The sequence below is a fragment of the Giraffa tippelskirchi genome, chromosome 12, assembly GCF_054371585.1.
Source record: "Giraffa tippelskirchi isolate mGirTip1 chromosome 12, T2T-mGirTip1v1.2.pri, whole genome shotgun sequence".
Taxonomy (NCBI): domain Eukaryota; kingdom Metazoa; phylum Chordata; class Mammalia; order Artiodactyla; family Giraffidae; genus Giraffa; species Giraffa tippelskirchi.
In genome coordinates this window covers 143,295,861-143,314,295 of record NC_137286.1, presented here as the reverse complement: position 1 = coordinate 143,314,295, position 18,435 = coordinate 143,295,861, and the positions used below count along the sequence as shown (strand labels likewise).

Genomic DNA, 18,435 nt, shown 5'->3' with positions numbered 1-18,435 from the left:
CTCAAAAACATCAATGGATAAGCACTCAAGTTCTACACGTATTGTGAAGCTTTTATTGCATGGTGTTTGGGAAGTATTGGAATAAATCCACAGAGGAAGGTACTGGATTCTTATATTGCTCTGTTCTTCATTTGCTCACATTTTTTCCCCTCTTAAGGATCCACCTTAAAAAAATTAAGAATGAAAATATGTACTATTTTCTGTAGGGACTTCAGTTGGAGTTGATATATGTTGGCAATGACTTGCTAGCATGATCATAAAAATCTGACCTGTCATCTTGAATCCAAATATTTGTAAATATTATGCTTCTTGAATCATTACCTTGGCATGCTAAGAGCAAATCCAGAGCAAAGAGAACTCAAACATGGGAGCCTTTGGCGCAAGTCTTTGCCTTATCAGCAAAGCAACAATTTCACCAGCACGCTCCTCTATTTGTCTGTTCCAGTGCTTTTTAGGCAACAGATGATTTTGCATTTGCTGATTTGCAGCATCTCTTCATATGGTTGTCTTTTTTTTTTTTTAAGCTATTTTTAAAACCTTTCACGGTAACAGAGGGGCCACATTTCCCCATCTCTATAGACGCGTCCTTATGAAAATAAAATTCTCTCGGAAAATGTACAGTAGGCTTAATCCTAAATTAAAGTAGTTGCTGAAATGCTATTACTCAACCCCGAGGCATATGTGATTTCCAAAGAAACAAATTCTGCGTTTAATTAACTCTGAAATCCTCCTGTAAATGGAGCTTATGTGTTGTGCTGCAGAGTTCAGGGCAGGATGCACTTAGAGGGGACAACCGCTCCCAGAGCTGGCTGGCCGACCGCACCCCGCCCGCCCTATCTGAGGCAGACAGATTCCACACATGGCTACATGTTCTAAATTAGGGAGTGCGGAGGTTCATCTAGAGTGCACAGATTAGAATTTTCAATAGACCTAAAAATGTCTCCGAGGCATGAATGAGCCTGTCACTTTGCCTCTGCCTCTCTAGCCCGTGATGGATTCCCTTTATCCGCGCCATCTAACCCGTGAGATCAGCCTGCTCTCGGCCCGTTATTCCCCATCCTCAGTCATGCTGAAATACACAGGTTGCGGTTAAACAAATCTGCTTTTATGGAGCTAAAGCGCTGTGAAACGGAGCTGATTAGGGTCTGACACATCGAATTAGCCCGGGCTATAAAGTTGGCTGATGACTCTATTGTTTCAGAGGGCCTGCTTCTGGCTTTGCCATGCTTTCTAACAATGCCCAGGGACTTTGTTTCGTTTTAATTTAGGGGAGAAAAGTTTTACCAGAGTGAAGTAATCATGACTGTAATCTTAAGTATTTGATTTGGAAACATCGGGGTGCAGTGTATTTATTTGTTTTTCTTGCACCTTGAAACCCAGGTTCTTGCCAACTGGATACTAAACAAATTAGCTAAAAAGCATGAGAATTTACCATTGAAGGATATTGTGTGAGAAACTGCAAGTCAAATGACCAATAAAATACATGATAAATCATGTGTGAAATGTCCTGAAGCCTTTTATTTCAAATAAAACCACCTTTTCAAATATGACTAAGACTGTTGTTTAGCATCTGGCATAACAATATTAACTAGTTTGAAAACTATCTTTAAAAACCACTAATTATAAGAAGATGGTTCTTATTGTATCAGAATAAGTGTATTTCTTATATTCTTCTATGTTTCTTAGATCCATTCATATGTGTATATACATTTACCCTGCAAGATAAATCTATCAGTAATTTACTCAAAATTTTGAGCAAATAGTCCTCCAAAGATGTTTATCTTTAGATATATCATTGTTGCTTTTTATGCAAATATGGCAATACTTTTATTTTTAAAGCTCTAGAGAATTTTGAAAGGTTTCTCTCATGTTTTTAATCTAGCAATCCTGAAACTAATATCTTTTCAGCAGTCTTATTTGCTTCAGATAATAATTACTTTAGGAAGAGGATAAGATAAAGAATACTAGTTAGGAAGCAACTTGTTAGTTTCAAAGTCATCAGTTAGTTGCTTGGAGCATCTTTTTGCTTCTTAATTCAACAGACTGAAGTTTAGATTATAGAGGAGAGACGGATCTGATATGTGGGGGTCAAGTTTTATGTAAGCAGAGTCCCTTGGGCCTGATCTCCTCCTTCAAAATCTTCCACATTGATATATCTGCTGCCTGTGTGGCCCACCAGCCAGGCGGCTGTGGTGAATCCACCAGAGAGGTGTTCTGTTCTGATCCTATCTACCGCCTTCCTAGTGCAGATGATAGGCATAGCCTATCACAGATATTTTTTTTTTTTCAGATATTTAAGCGATGTGCCAAACAGAATGTAACATACAATAAAAATTGTTGATGAAATTGCTATTTTTCCTTGATGTTTCTTATAACTTTTCAAGTTCAGACAGTTCTGGAAGGGTCTGGAATTGTTCCAGGTTTCTCAATTTTGACTAAAGATTGAACAAAATCTGTGTTTTATTGTTAGTATTTAGAGATTCTTGCAATTGATCATCTCAGCCTCGACTAGTCTGATGTTCACTTGAAATAGCAATGTGATAGAATACTTTAACCTCAAAAGCCAGACTGATCTGCATGTTATTACATGCATGTCACAGACCACATGTGAGTGTAGGTTGGTTTGGGGGTTTTCCTCCTCTACATAATGTGTGACAGCAGGAAAGAAATCATGTTTTTTCTTAGGACTTCTAGTCATGGTCAGAATACTCAGGACCAGCCACAGTCTTGATATGGTAGAGACCGGTATTAAGAAACAAGTTCTCACACTTGTTATGATTTCATTACTTTTGTTGAAACATTTATAATAGAAACGATGGGTTGAGGAGGCTCATAGGGGCTTGCCAGAGAGTAGGGCTTGAAGAACATGTTTCCTGGAGTTCAGAGGATTCCAAGGATCAGGGCCTCCACTGATACCACACTCCATCTCTGTAATGACTGCATCAGCTGGTCCTGTCTGACTCTGCCACCGTGAGAGGAAGGAGGACATTTCTGGAACTTAGTATTTGCATCTGAAATTGCAGCTCTGGTTGTCCTCTAGAACGTGAACAGAAAGAGGATAAGTGTGGGGGTGGGAAGGGGTTAGCAGTGCCAGGTGAGAGATGATGATGCTGATAGGGGCTCCAGCTGTGGTCTTCGGCCTGGGAAAGCATTGTTTGATTTGGGGTGTTTTGAAAGTAGAGGTGACATGACTAGGTGGGGAAGGGAGTGTGGATATGAGAGAAAGAGATCAAGACTTTCTCCTGAGTGGTTGAGTGTAGGGTCCTGGCATTATAATCTGAAAGGAAGATGGCTTGAGGATGGAGTGGATGTCATTAGTAGAAAGAAAACCATTACCTCTATCTGTGTAAACTTAGTGCAAATCCTAGTGCAGATAGTGAGTAGAAGTTGGATATAGGAATCTGACAGTCATGAAGTAGGGTTCTGCTATTTTTGTACATTTGAAAGTCAGTGTTGAAGGACCTCCCTGGCAGTCCAGACTTGCCCTTTCAATGCAGAGGGTTGGGTTCCATCCCTGGTCAGTCAACACCCAGTTACCCTTGCCTTAGGAAATGCTCGTGTTGAATGACATTAGGAAATTTGCTTGCAGCTAGTGTTTGGAACCAAGATGCAAACCTGGGTTTATTTAATTCAACTCTTAGTAAGTTCTACAGATCTACTGATGTTTTACAAAAAAAAAAAATCAAATTAAAAAAAAAAAACTTCATGGGCAAGAAAGTTTGGAAAATGATATTTTATATGAGGCACTTCTTTTGAAGATTCAGTGAATGTTGGTGTGTTAATATATCCAACAAGCACAAATGGAAGAGTTTATATTTAAAGAAAGAAAAACGTTTCCTACCATGTATACTTTTGTATTTAACTTTTAATCTTTAGGACACTACTCAAATCAATGAAGAATAGCTGGCTTAAAATACTGGGGGTTTGCAATGTAAAACTTGAGAAGAAACACTCCTCAGCAGGAATAGGTATCTGATACACACAAAGGACCCACAAGTTATGCCGCAGACGTGTGCACGTGTGTGTGTATTTGGGGGAAAGGCAAACAGTAATTTCATTGTTCATAGGAGAGTAGTCGGTTAGACACAGTTCTAAAATCTGCCTTCTTGGTTGAATAACTGCAACACATTCTTGAGCAGGGGTGATATTGCTTTCAAGTATAAAGCTTAATTATACTAAATTTTACAGGAGGATAAAAATTGAGCACAAAATTATTTCTCATACTATGCCAGACTAACAACATCTTAAAGAACCTAATGCAAAATTTAACATAACCTTCCCCCTTGAATCAGATAAATTCAGGAAATAAAGTTGTGATATTCATGAGGTATTGTAGATGAGCGTTCAGTTGCTAAGTCATGTCCGACTCTTGGGACCTCTAGGACTATAACCTGCCAGGCTCCTCTGTCCATGGGATTTCTCAGGCAAGAATACTGGAGTAGGCTGCCATTTGCTCCTTCAGGGGATCTTCCTGACCCAGGGATCAAATCTGAGTCTCTTGTGTCTCCTGCATTGGCAGGTAAATTTTTTACCTCTGTGCCACCTGGGAATCCCATAAGACATTGTACTAAACTATAATTTGCCATTATAGGTGATGGTCTATATCTTTCAGTCAAAGGAAATAGGGTCAAAATTGAGTATATATACGTACGTATATAAATATATGTAAGCTGAAAAGCTTTGCTGTACACCTGAAACTAACACAACATTGTAAATCTATACTTCAACAAACATTTTAGAAAATTTAAAAAATTGAATACCAAAACTGTAGTTGGAATAAAACGTATAAAAAACTAATAAATATACAAATAACACATTTGTATTTAATATAGTATCAATAATAGGCAATTTAAAAATATGTCACCTCCCATAGCCTTCATGCATAAGTCATATGTGTCACATTATTTTGGTTTGCAGTATGCTTGATCTAATATTTACTAAACCGTTTAATTTTGGGATCAAATGCATCTAATCATTTATACACCAAATGCCACAATGATCATGGTAATTTCTATTCCAAGCTCTATGGCACCTTTTAACTGACATTCAAACAATTGTTGAATTTTTTTTAAAATCATCAAAAATTGATCATTCTGCAAACTTATCATTCTGGGTCATATAAATAACAAACCTTCTTTTATTAAAATTTATCATTTCTACCAAACTCAATTCAGGAAAGCCACATATATAATTAAGCATATTAACCAAGCTGGCCTTTATTATATGCTGATTTACTAGGAAAGAAATTTACAGCGGGATTGACAATGTTGAGTTTTCCTGAGCACCTACTATGCTGAAATTAAATAGCCCAATAGAGAGTCTTACTGAATTTTACTGACTTCAGTGAATTTCACAAAATGTGCTGAAGGAATGTTAACTATAGGTTTAGGAAAAAGTTTCGTTCACCAAGAGAGCGCTACAATGATCAAGGCTTCACCATTGTGGATCCTCAGCGTCATAGGAGAATCTGCCTGTGAGCAAAGACATGGCTGTGAAAGATCGTCTGTGAATGATCAGTTAATTAATGGATAGACCGCAGAGATGAGACTAAAAGCCAGAAAAGAGGCAAGTGGTGGCAGGCAAAGTAAGTGACAAACTCTTTCAATAAGTGAATTAGGCTGAAAGTTCAGGCTGAGAGGGAGAGGTAAGGACAGCATTTATATTACAGAGCCACCTCCCATTTGAAAGGCCCTGGACTTTTAAGTTTATTATCCTATGTCCCCCCATGAACTCTATGAAGTATTAATAGCCCATTTTATAGGCAAAGGCCCTTGAAGCTGAGAGCATTTATATAGGTTATGCAAGTTTCCCTGCCAGTAAATAGTGAAACCAGAGTCCAAAATCCAAACAATCTCACTCAATAATCCATGGTTTGTCAACTAAATTCTTGCTACCCAGAGTGATCTGTGTCATGGGACCAGCAGAATCTTCATGTGGGAGCTTGTTGGAAATAAAAAGATTCATACCCCGGCCAGAGCCACCTAAGCAGAATCTGCATTGTAACAAGATCTCCAGGTGATACTCATCTATATTAATGTTTGAGAAGCACTAAGCTAAAACCCTTTTGTGACGCAACACAAGAGGAAGCAGGAGGAATGGTAGGGACTCCAGACAGAAAATGAGCCAGAAAGTAAGGCAATACAGTGAAAGTGTCCTCCTCTGTCTCAGAGCACCTGCCAGAGGGTCCCTGATGGGACAGAAGGCTGGCTACCTGCTATCCCGGACAGAGCCAGAGGATTAAACGTGGCCAGACTGTGGCCAAATTAGGAGCCCAGAAAGCATATCTACTTTATACATTTGTTGCTGTTTAGTCGCTCAGTCATGTCCAACTCTTTGAGACCTCATGAACTGTAGCCCTCCAGGCTCCTCTATTCATGGGATTCTCCAGACAATAATACTGGAGTGGGTTGTCATTTCCTTCTCCAGGGAATCTTCTCTACCCAGGGATGGAACCTGCATCTCCTGAGTCCTGTATCTCCTGCATCTCCTTCATTGCAGGCAGATTATTTTACCTGCTCAGCCACGAAGGAAGCTCCATTACATACAAAGGCTTTTGTGAAAGTTTTACTATGTCAACTAACTGTATGCCAAGTATGTGTATTAAATTTAGGAGGAGTTTTATTTATTTTATTGTATTTGGGTAATGTATTTTATTTAAAAAAATTATATTATATTGAAGTATAGTTAATTAACCATGTCATGTTCATTTCAGGTGTCCAGCAAAGTGATTCAGTTATATATACACGTGTATCTCTTCTTTTGCAAATTCTTTCCCCATTTAGGTTTTCATAGAGTATTGAGGAACTAAATTTAAAATCTGAGTCTATATGACAGAAAATAGGGGAACTAAATAATGGGTAGCAAAAGTAGAAGTTATCCTAAGGATATGAATGGGAATCGCAGTCAATGTTGGTAATAAAGTCAGTGGTAAGTTAGCAACATTTAATCAGCAGAAATAAGAAAATAGAAATGTAAGGGACATGGCAAGGGTGACATTCAAAATATTTAAAACCCTCTATGGCAGGTGTTCCCACCTATGAGAAAATATCTACATACACACACACACACACACACACACACACACACACACACATACCCATATACAACAAACATGTCCATACAGGAGTTATCATCTAAACAAACATCTCGCCGAAATTACTGGTGAATGTTTGCTTACTCTGCAGCTCATCAAAACAGGGCAAAGGAAATACTCATGGTAAGGAATGAGTTTGCTCCTCCTTTAGGGAGCCATTTGTATTTATGAAATCTGCGGACTTATGTAGCCAACATATGGTAGGGATTGAATTAAACATTTTAAATATTGAGTCTTCTTTATGTCTAGACTTGTGATTCCAACTCAGAAGCCACGTCATTAGTATTTGAGCTCCAATATTTTCTCAGATCTACTTTGTAGAAACTGAATCTGGAATTTCTAGCCAAGGTTTCTATACTATGGTTTCCAAGTCAATATATGGGCTCTTTGAATGGCTTAGTGGTCTTTGTAAAAACCAAAAATCAAAGTAAAAGTAAATGTACCAAAGGATGTCCACCAGATTTCCAATCATTCTGAAGTAGCCACTGTTGATTTTGTGACAAACCTTCCCAGCACCTCTTCTAAGAATATGGAAATCAGTCGTGCATATGCTGTCACTGAAGACAGAGTTTAAAGTATTTCGACTTTGTATTCTGCTTGTTTTATTTTTATTTGCCTTTTTACTACCCTACCCACTCCTTATATGAGCACACAAGCCCTACAAGCAATGGTAGTAATCAGGTGGATCTGCTTTGTTAGCAGTTTTATGTTGTAAATTTCAAAATATTACTTGAATAAGTTAGGTTTCAAGTCAACCAATTTTTGTCTTCATCATATAGATATAACAAAAATAGAATTAATATAACCCGAGGCTGACAAATAACATTTGATTGCAATGTTTGATGATATGTTTAAATGGACTACAATGACAACGTGTTGGAGTGATCCTGGAGGCTGGCTCCAGAGACAATCTGTTTGCATTTGTGCCCTGATTATTCTTTTTCCTTCCTAGCTCTGTGATGCTGGGCACTTACTTAACCTCGGTATGTTGCAGTTTCTTCATCTATAAATAAGGATAAAAACACAATGTTACAGAGTGCTTTGGGAATTGCATTGGTATTACATGTAAAACAATTTGAATCATGCTTTGCAAAATTAAAAACAAACTCCTCATCTTTGTTTGTGGCTATTGTTGTGCTTACCATGTTATTACTATCCATTCGTCACTCTAGAACCATGTGTGACCCCCGCTTGACCTTGGCCAAGTCTGCACGTCCCTGAGGTCCCCAAGGATCTCTTCTATGATGCACCACATGCTTTCAGATGGTGGGGTGAGGAGTGCGTGTTATATTTGTCCATCAGAGTTTTGTTGCAATAACCATGGCCCCATGAGATGATGATTAGGTCAGAGTTTCATTTCATAAGAGAGCACCTGTCTTGGTTATAGGCATTTTGCATAATGGCCCCTTTGATCCTAATCCGTCTCCTGAGTTTACCCAGAAGGGCAGTACTGAGAGCACCTGCAGAGACATTATTGTGGCTGCAACCCCGCCTCCTCACCCTGCCGTCCAACAGTGTGAGCAGCTAGGAGGAAAGAAAGCAGACCCACCGGAAAAATCCCTGTAACATTAATGAAGACAACAAAGATGGTCGAGAAGATTTCGCAGCAGGACAACCATGTGAGGCTTTGGCAAAGAAGCCCACTAAATGCTGTGTTCAACTTGTCTTATCTTATGATTCATCAACAGGCTTTAATTAACGCATGGCAGACATAATTTTTCCAGGTTCAGTAAGTATTATCAGTATTCCTTTAAGGACTTTGGCCTTGATGGCTACTTGAACTCACAATAAACATTGCATTTTAACTGAAGACTCTTATAGTCTGACTTATTAATTCATCACTCCACATATTTTAAAATTTTTCTTCTGAATTTTAATAAAGATCTGAGTGTTTGTTTTGAGAATTCCATGGACAGAGGAACCTGGCAGCCTATAGTTGGTAGGGTCGCAAAGAGTGGGACACGACTGAAGCGACTTAGCTTGCACACATGCATTTGTTGTAAGGATCTCAGGTTTCCTTTATAAATCTATCTACAGTTCTTTGAATATGTGTAGCCAATGATATGAAATTTATTATTTTTAAGGATGTTTAGACTGTTATTTGCTATTGAAAAGTTAGGATTTGTTGGAAAATATTCTTTGTTTTCAGTGATTAGCAATCAAAAGGAAAGTTATTAATATATACTTTGATTTTATCTAGTTCTAATTTTATTTACTGTATCAATTACTGAAATCTAACAGAATCCAGGAAAGTTATTTTAAATTAGAGGTAGCTTATTGAGAAGATTATTCTCTTTGAAACATGCCTGAATTAGTGATAACGTACCTTGAGGCTTACAAATTTACATAGTCAATAAAATCACTGAATTTAACCACTTTTATCAGCTGCAAAGGACGTAACTTTTGAAGGAAGTTGATTGGGAAATTCAGATATTCAGAATAAGTCTTTAATCTATTATATGGAGTTAGAAATACAAATTGCAAATCTGGTCTCAATTTAAAAAACGCAAGAGAACAGTAAAAAGTTATAAACAGTAAAAGCATATAAATATAAAAATAATGTTTTCCTTCAATTTATTATTCTTTCAAATATGAAGTGTTAGCCAAAATGCCAGCTGATTTTGATCTTCTCAACAGAGTTTAAGTCAATTTAAAAGAACAAAGGATAAGATGGTTAGATAGCATCACTGACTCAATGAACATGAATTTGAGCAAACTCTTAGAGATAGTGAAGGAAAGGGAAACCTGGATTGCTACAGTCCACGGGGTAGCAAAGAGTTGGACACAACTTAGTGACTAAACAACAAAAAGAACAAAACAAAAAAAATCTGTTTTATTTGAATTCAAATTACTAAGCACTTTAATTACTAAGTAATATTTCTTTCATACATAGTGAAGAAACATATTGAGATTCATTTTGAATAATAACAGCTAGAGAAAGTTATTAAAGACTAGCATACTCTTGGAAAAATTGTTTTATCACAGCCTATTAAAATTATATATGCTCTACTTTCATTTGTAGCTGAATAATTTCAGCAATGTTTAATATTCTTGTTGTTACTATTTTTTATAACAATAAACTAACGTGAAAAATCAAATTGCGAATGTGTATTCATTAAAGTAGCTTATTGGCTTAAAATGTTTACAAATTAATATTTTTCTACAAATCCAGATTCTTAAATTGCTTCCCTTGTGATGTCAAATATGTATGTGTCCCAGTTAAAGGAGAGGCAGTGATTACAGGATGTAGGGAAATATTCCCCAGTCAATACGAATGCAATGTTTAATATAAAGTTAGGAAATACAAGGCTGCAGGCCCTTGATAACTAACCTGGAGACCTCTGGGTGCTGAGCCTGAAAAAATGAAGTCTAATTTTGACTTCGTCGTACAAACAGAATGTCATCTGCACATCAAATTCCACCCACAGTGAACCCCTGGCATGGTTAATGATTATAATCTTCACATTTAATCACGGGAACTCAATGACAGGCAAACAAAGGTTAGCTAAACTGACAGTTCAGATGGTTTCAACAGAAAAATCCACAAATTTTATTTTTCAATGTGTATGTACAATTCCAATGGCGCTTTGCAGGAATATAATTGAATTTGTACAAAGCACACCTACAGGAAAGCATTGACCATTTGCTCATGCTTTTGTATGGTAAGAATTATATGGAAGTTTGTGAGATTTCTTTCTAATGCCTGTTTTTCCACTACTACTTTCCCAGTTGAATGAAATGGTGGGTTCTTAAATATGAGACAACGATTTGGATAAAAACTGGATCCTTTTAACTTAACATTCTTACATTCTCATCTTTTTTCAAATCCTTGCATTCATTTTACTAAATAATCTCATTTTAACCTATTTCATTCCTTCATAGAATATGCATTCAAATCATGTATAATCTACTAAAATGAGTGAAAGGACTCAAGATATTTTTTCTAATATCATGTACTCAGAATTCCTTAAATGACAATAATTTAATTTTTTTAGCATTTTGCATAAACATTCCATGAAAATAGAATTAGATAATTATATTTTAATTGGAAAAATCATGATAATTCAATGAATATACATTTAGTCAGTGGTCAGTGGAAAATCCCACGGACAGAGAAGCCTGGTAGGCTGTGGTCCATGGGGTCGCTAAGGGTCGGACATGACTGAGCGACTTAACTTTCACTTTTCCCTTTCATGCACTGGAGAAGGAAATGGCAACCCACTCCAGTATTCTTGCCTGGAGAATCCCAGGGACGGCGGAGCCTGGTGGGCTGCTGTCTATGGGGTCGCACAGAGTCGGACACGACTGAAGCGACTTAGCAGCAGCAGCAGCAGTGCTATTTACCTACTACAAAATCAAAAGTGTACAGGATTTAATTATTTTAAACTTAATGAAAGTTTTATAAAATGTATGCTATAATACATTGTGTATGCCATTACATGCAAATGACATTGATATATATGTATACATATAACTGAAACTCTTTGTTTTACACATGAAATTAACACAACATTGTAAATCAACTATACTCCAATTAAAAATATATATATCTTAGAGGCAATAGCCATGATGGAGTTTCTATATTTCCCTAACAAATTTCTCCTTTAGTCAATTAAGAAATGACAATAATTAAGAATTTTTAGAAAAAAGACTGAAATCAAGGTCAGTTTCAATCATCCAGGTTTTATCAACTATGAGTACACCAAAAAAGAATTGATTGTATCCAAGGAATAATTCACAAAAACAACTGAGAAATTAACTCATAATCTTCTGCTAGTTCCTAAAATCAAGAATAAATTAAAAATCAACAATTGGGATAGTAAAACAGTTAGGAAGATTTGCATTTTATTTATAAAAATTAAAATAGTTTCAGCAGAGACACAAATCCAGATTGCTTTTCATGGTCAAATGAAACTATATATCTCTCCTTTACACTTTTTATGAAGGATGTACAACACGGATGTTACTAATTATGTAGATGCACTTCAACACTGTAAAGAATATTAAATGTTACTTGATAGTCTATCACAGACATTTCTCATATCCTCATGTTTCACAATTACATAAGAAAATAAAAATAAGAATTATGTTCAATTAACGCATACACTTCCAACAAATAGAAATATGGTTTTTAATCCATCATTTACAATTTGATCAAAGTCAGATTCCAAAAACATTGCTACAAACTTTTAAACCACAAACCAATATTCTTTTCTACATTAACTTCCCCATCCAATCAAAATGAGCACACAGTTTCTCCAGTTTTCCCTGAGATGTGTTACTATTATATGAGTTGTTCACAATTAAGGTGACTTGAGTTTATTGGTGTATATTTGAAATACTTGCAATAAAAAAGATTTCCCATCCTGAGTCAGTTAAGATTATCAAATATTTCATTAGTGATCAGGCTATATATCCATTTTAGTGAACTATTTGGCAAACGCAGTTGTACTTCATCAGAATATTTTAAATAGAATTGTAATTTGAATAATTCTCAAGTGTATTTTTTTTTTAACTTAAACATCAGAAACAGTAAGAACACTAAGGAGAACTAGTGACCGTTTTGCATGTAAATGGAGATTTGGAGAGACTGAGAGGCAGTAGAGATTTTTAAATGTATTTCCAAGGTTACACAACAAGATGCTTGAGCTGTCAAGGATTATTGAAGAGGAAAAGAAATGAGAAAAAACGATGCTGTGTTTTAAGCCTGAAATGATAGAGCAACGGCAGCAGAAGAGATTAGAAGTGTTGTTTGTCCTCACATCATTGATTCTGGGCAGTAGACATTAAAACTCATGGCAACAAACCAGCTGAGGATAAATGGCTAACCCATGTAACTTTTTCAATTTTGTAGCCGCAGAAGCAGAGCCTGGTGACTTATAATCCTTACGCATCTGCAGTCTCTCCAAGGGGGGAGGGTCAACTTTGAAGGATAGACTGATCAACCTTCTAGAACAGGTAAGAGCTAAAGCCCTGTGAAGGACAGGAGCACAAAAGGGACAAACAAGTACGAACGGGAGCTCGCGGCTCCCTGCCCGAGTGTGTTCGCACGGCTACGCCTAGCTGGGAAAAGGCAAAACAAAAAAAAGCTTAAAATGTCTTACTGAAAAGAAATTAGAGAAAAATAGAGCTACTATGAAATGTGAGTCCTAACTTAGGTCTTTAGGCAAGGTTTTTTTCTTTGTTTTTTTAATTTTTAAAATAGCAATAATGTCACATGTAGGTTGTGTACAAATGACATAAAATGATCTGTGTGACGGCGCTTTTAAATTATCAAGTGTCATATAAACAGCAGCTCCATAAGCCCTGCAGAGAAGCGGGAGATGGTGAGAGGAAATATTTGATTCACTCTCGTCCCCAGGCAGTCTTCATTTCTGACTGCCTCTCACAGAGCGAGTGCCTCAGTTCACTGGTTCTGTTACCTTGATGGTATATATTTTCACTTCTCATGCTGATTTTAGAACCGAGCCCCTTATAAGAGATTCAGTATCACGCAGATTTCCTCTGAGCGTGGAAGTGAAGTGTGAGATAGAAAAGACATCCCCAGGGCTACTGCGGGAGTGTTTTCCCAGTGGACTGCAATTCTCTGTAGAAGCAGTCTTTTCTTGGAATATTGTCCAAGTGAATTCAGTGTGCAGAGAAGAACAGTAAACCAGGCTATGAGACCCTAGTGGATAGCATCAGTTATCCCCCGCTCCACTGAGATCAAATATAAAATGTCTGCTTTGTTTCCCAAAAACGTGGTAAGTGCAGCTATCAATTTCCTTATAGTCAGTGCTGGTCTCATCAGAATTTCTATCCTGCTGCCCAGGCAAGCACAGAGAAGCCAAATGTTTGTTTCACTGATTCTCCTTGAGTGCACAGAAGGGTACCACTGAATAGGAAACGATCCTGGATCTCTAAATACAGCCAGATTACCATTGTGTTTGCCAAGATGCTTGCTATCATACAGTGTCTTTTCCTGTCAATCTTTATCTGACTTCAAAACCCACTTAGACACCATCCTGACAGATGTAACAGGATTGAGCATCATTTATTACACGTGAGTTCTACCTCAAAGCCTCTTAAAGAGTTACATTGTAGGACCACAGCAAAAGAAGCTACACAAAAAGCAAACAACAATTCAACCAGAAACATAAGATTTGGTATGAGTTTAGCAGAATAAAGTGGATTAGCAAAGGGAGATTTCCCCCAAAGAAGTGAAGGGGACTCAGAAAGCTTCCCTTATTTCCTCCCTCTGTTGCTCCATCAATATTTATAGCAAACAAACCGTGAAGAGGTGTTTGTGTGTGTGCAATATACATATTACATGTAAATTCATCATTTCAAGGTGTTCTAGGAGGACAAAGCCATGGTCCATCCTTTGCTAAAGCTGTCATTAATCATCCATTAATTTCACAGTGCTCCACTGCCCTGCGCACTGTGCAAACAGAAGCCCAGATCCTCTCTTGAGAAAGGACTAAAGTTGCAAATACAAAATAATAATTACTGCTTGCTCTTAAAAGCATGCCTTTTTAAAAGAAAACTTCCATGAGGTACTGGATCTTGGTATGGTAATCGTCAAAAGAATACTTAATTATCAATATAATTACTGACATTTTGAACATACTTAAAATTGAAATTTTTAGTACTGAGGTTTGGGACCAATGGAATCAAGTCTGAGAATGAATGAGTCATTTATACTCCAGTTTGAGGGTTCTTGGGCTTCCCTTGTAGCTCAGCTGGTAAAGAATCTGCCTGCAATGTGGGAGACTTGGGTTCAGTCCCTGGGTTGGGAAGATCCCCTGGAGAAGGGAAAGGCTACCCATTCCCAGTATTCTGGCCTGGGGTATTCTATGGACAGTGGAGTCCATAGGGTCGCAAAGAGTCGGACATGACCGAGCTACTTTCACTTTCACTTTGAGGGTTCTATCCCTGGATCGCGAAGATCCCCTGGAGGAGGAAATGGTGACCTACTCCAGTATTCTTGCCTGGAGAATCCCATGGACAGAGGAGCCTGGCTACAGTCCAGGGTGTCCCAAAGGGTCAGACATGATTGTGCAACTAAGCGCCTGAAATGAAAGTCTACGAAGCAGCTACAATTACTAGCACCCCATTTTAGAGATGACAAAAGGTCAGGAAAGAGAGAATGTACTTCATAAACTTCCCAGTACAGAGTGGTGTGTAGGTGCTCAATAGTCTCATACCAGAGCTCAGGCTCTAACCACCATGGTGTCTGACCACCAGCAGGGCAGCTACAGAAAGAGAATGGATCCCATGACAACCAATTCATCCTTCAGAATCTCCATTCTTTTACAGCCTACCCATTTCAAACTTAGAACCTAAAAAACAAAGCACGCTTACTAACATGTTTTTCTGTTGCTCAGATATAAAGAGCATAAGGGATCCAATGCATATATTCATTTTCAACAAAGCCCAAAACATTTGTGTCACATTTGTAAGGTCTCTTATATAAATGGTTATTTTATCACAGTTATTACTATAATTGAACACGCATATGCCTCAAATTCCAATCCAACAAGAACTGACCTCACACCATGCTATCCTGCCATGCAAGTTGAAGCAGTAAATACAGGAGACTCTGATTTTCAGAAGACAAATATAAACTTTATTTCTTTGGAGTGGATTTTACCTTCCTTTTGCTCAAACATGTAACAGCTATATTAAAAAAAAAATAACAATAACAAAAACAAACATAAAGACAAAGACCCCTTAGTCCTATTTTTTCTTTCTTTTATTTCAATTAAAATAGTATCACTAGTCTTGCAGTTTTGAAGGAATATATTTTCATTAACAGTAAACTCTGTCACTATTTTTATTCTGATTAGCTAGCTCAAATGTCAAGTATTCTGTTATTTCAAAGGTTAAAATTGTCTCAATTTATTTGAGGTGTATCATTTATTTTTCTGTATTTGGGTGTTTTCTTCACACAGATAGCCTTCCTATAAAAAAGTTTATTCTACCTAAACAAATTTTAAAAGACTAAGATTTTTACAACTTCTACAACCAGAAGGCTAAGACTTTTAAACAACTTTTAAAAGATCCCAAGGAAGACACAGTCCATGGGGTCGCTAAGAGTTGGACACAACTGAGCGAATTCACTTTCACTTTTCATTTTCATGCATTGGAGAAGGAAATGGCAACCCACTCCAGTATCCTTGCCTGGAGAACCCCAGGGACAGAGGAGCCTGGTGGGCTGCTGTCTATGGGGTCGCACAGAGTCGGACACGACTGAAGCGACTTAGCAGCAGTAGCAGCAAGGAAGACAACAAACCATTCAGTCCTAAAGGAAATCAACTCTGAATATTCACTGGAAGGACTGATGCTGAAGCTGAAGCTCCAGTACTTTGGCCACTTGATGCAAAGGGCTGACTCATAGGAAAAAAACTTGATGCTGGGAAAGATTGAAGGCAAAAGAAGGAGGCTGGCAGAGGATGAAATGGCTAGATAACATAATGAAAGACAAAGGAGCCTGGCATACTGCAGTCCATGGGGTCACAAAGTGCTTACTGGAAACCCACTGGGTTCAGTTAAATCAAATTTTAAGGGAAATTTACAAAATACAAAACAATGCCAGAATTTTCCTCTTTTTAAAAAAATGATCACTTTCATAAAATGTTATTTATGTTAACATGTAGTTTTATTCCTTTAAAATGAATTGGTAGATACTTCAAAATGAATTAGTAGGTATTTCAAAAATCTTGATTTTAATTTCAAATACAGTGAATATCAAAATAACTAACTCAATTAGACAAACGATCTTTGAAATCCTCAATAATTACTTAATGTTTAAAAGGATTGTTTAAAAGCTGACTGCAGCCATGAATTAAGAGACACTTGCTCCTTGGAAGAAAAGTTATGACCAAACTAGACAGAATATTAAAAAGCAGAGACATTATTTTGCCAACAAAGGTCAGTCTAGTCAAGGCTATCGTTTTATCCAGTAGTCATGTATGGATGTGAGAGTTGGACTATAAAGAAAGTTGAACACAGAAGAATTGATGGTTTTGAGCTGTGGTGTTGGAGAAGGCTCTCAAGAGTCCCTTGGACAGCAAGGAGATCCAACCAGTCTACCCTAAAGGAAATCAGTTCTGAATATTCATTGGAAGGACTGATGCTGAAGCTGAAACTCCAATACTTTGGCCACCTGATGCAAAGAGCTGACTCATTTGAAAAGACCCTGATGTTTAGAAAGATTGAGGGCAGGAAGAGAAGGGGATGACAGAGGATGAGATGGTTGGATGGCATCACCGACTCAATGGACATGCGTTTGAGTAAACTTTGGGAGTTGGTGATGGACAGGGAGGCCTGGTGTGCTGCAGTCCACGGGGTCAGAAAGAGTCGGACACGACTGAGCAACTGAACTGAACTGAAAAGGATTTTGACCTCAAAAAAATTAGATTCCACAGTCTCTGCCTTAATTGATGTGTAATTCATTAGATGGAATTACTGATATGTTTGCAATTATTTGTTTGTATATATATATATATTAATTTATTTATTTATTTTAATTGAAGGCTAATTACTTTACAATATTGTGGTGATTTTTGCCAAACATCGACATGAATCAGCCACGGGTGCACATGCGTTCCCCATCCAGACCCCCCTCTCACGGCCCTCCCCTTCCCATCCCCCATGGTCACCCCAGTGCTGTTTTTCCATTTTTCTTTCCTCTACGTCCTTCCAACGTTTATTTCCACATTTTTCGTAACTCAGTTGATTTTAATTTTTCTTTATGTTTTTCAACACTTTGTTCTCTGGTAGCTTTTCTTGAGGTGGCTCTAAGGAGAATTGCAATCTAGATATTCAACTTTCCCCCAGTTATATGAAAGTTAGTATTTTCTGTTGCTCTTCCCACATTTCTGAAGTTTTGTGTCTTCTAGACATCATTTCTCTTTAGTCTGGAAAACTGCCTTTAGCATTTCTTTCAGAGTGCTGCTATGAAAATGCTACCCTAGTTTTCTTCACTTGATATCTCTCACATTCATTCCTGAAGGATAATTCACTCAATATGGAATTGTGTGTCAGCAGTTGTTTCTTCTGGCATTCTGACTACCTTCTGGCCTCCAGGCTGGTGCAGGAGGGTATAGAAAAATCAGAAACAAAAAGAAAAAAGAAGAAGAGGAAGGGATTTTCCACTTTCTCTGACTCTGGACCAACATGGCCTACTACTCAAGCCAGACTGATCATTTCTCTGAGAGCTCTGTCTACACAGAGAACAAAGTTCTGGTTTCACAGTGCCTTGAAATCCAGGCTGGAAGATGTTGGAGGAATATAAAATGGGAGTCTTCCTGCCAATTCAGTTGCAATTGAGTTCCGATTTCTTTCTACAAACTTTCTGC

At 37.5% G+C, this 18,435-nt stretch overlaps 1 protein-coding gene across 2 annotated transcripts in view; it reads right to left on the bottom strand.

The window, feature by feature from the left end:
• Window positions 1–2,775: 2,775 nt before the first annotated feature.
• The window catches only part of LOC145530572 (uncharacterized), a 414,567-nt gene continuing 398,907 nt past the window's right edge, over window positions 2,776–18,435 (bottom strand). For both annotated transcript variants that reach the window (XR_014071907.1, XM_081552135.1), the window contains one exon: window positions 2,776–3,036. The gene's annotated coding sequence lies outside the window, so the exon portion shown is untranslated. The remainder of the gene's footprint in view (window positions 3,037–18,435) is intronic.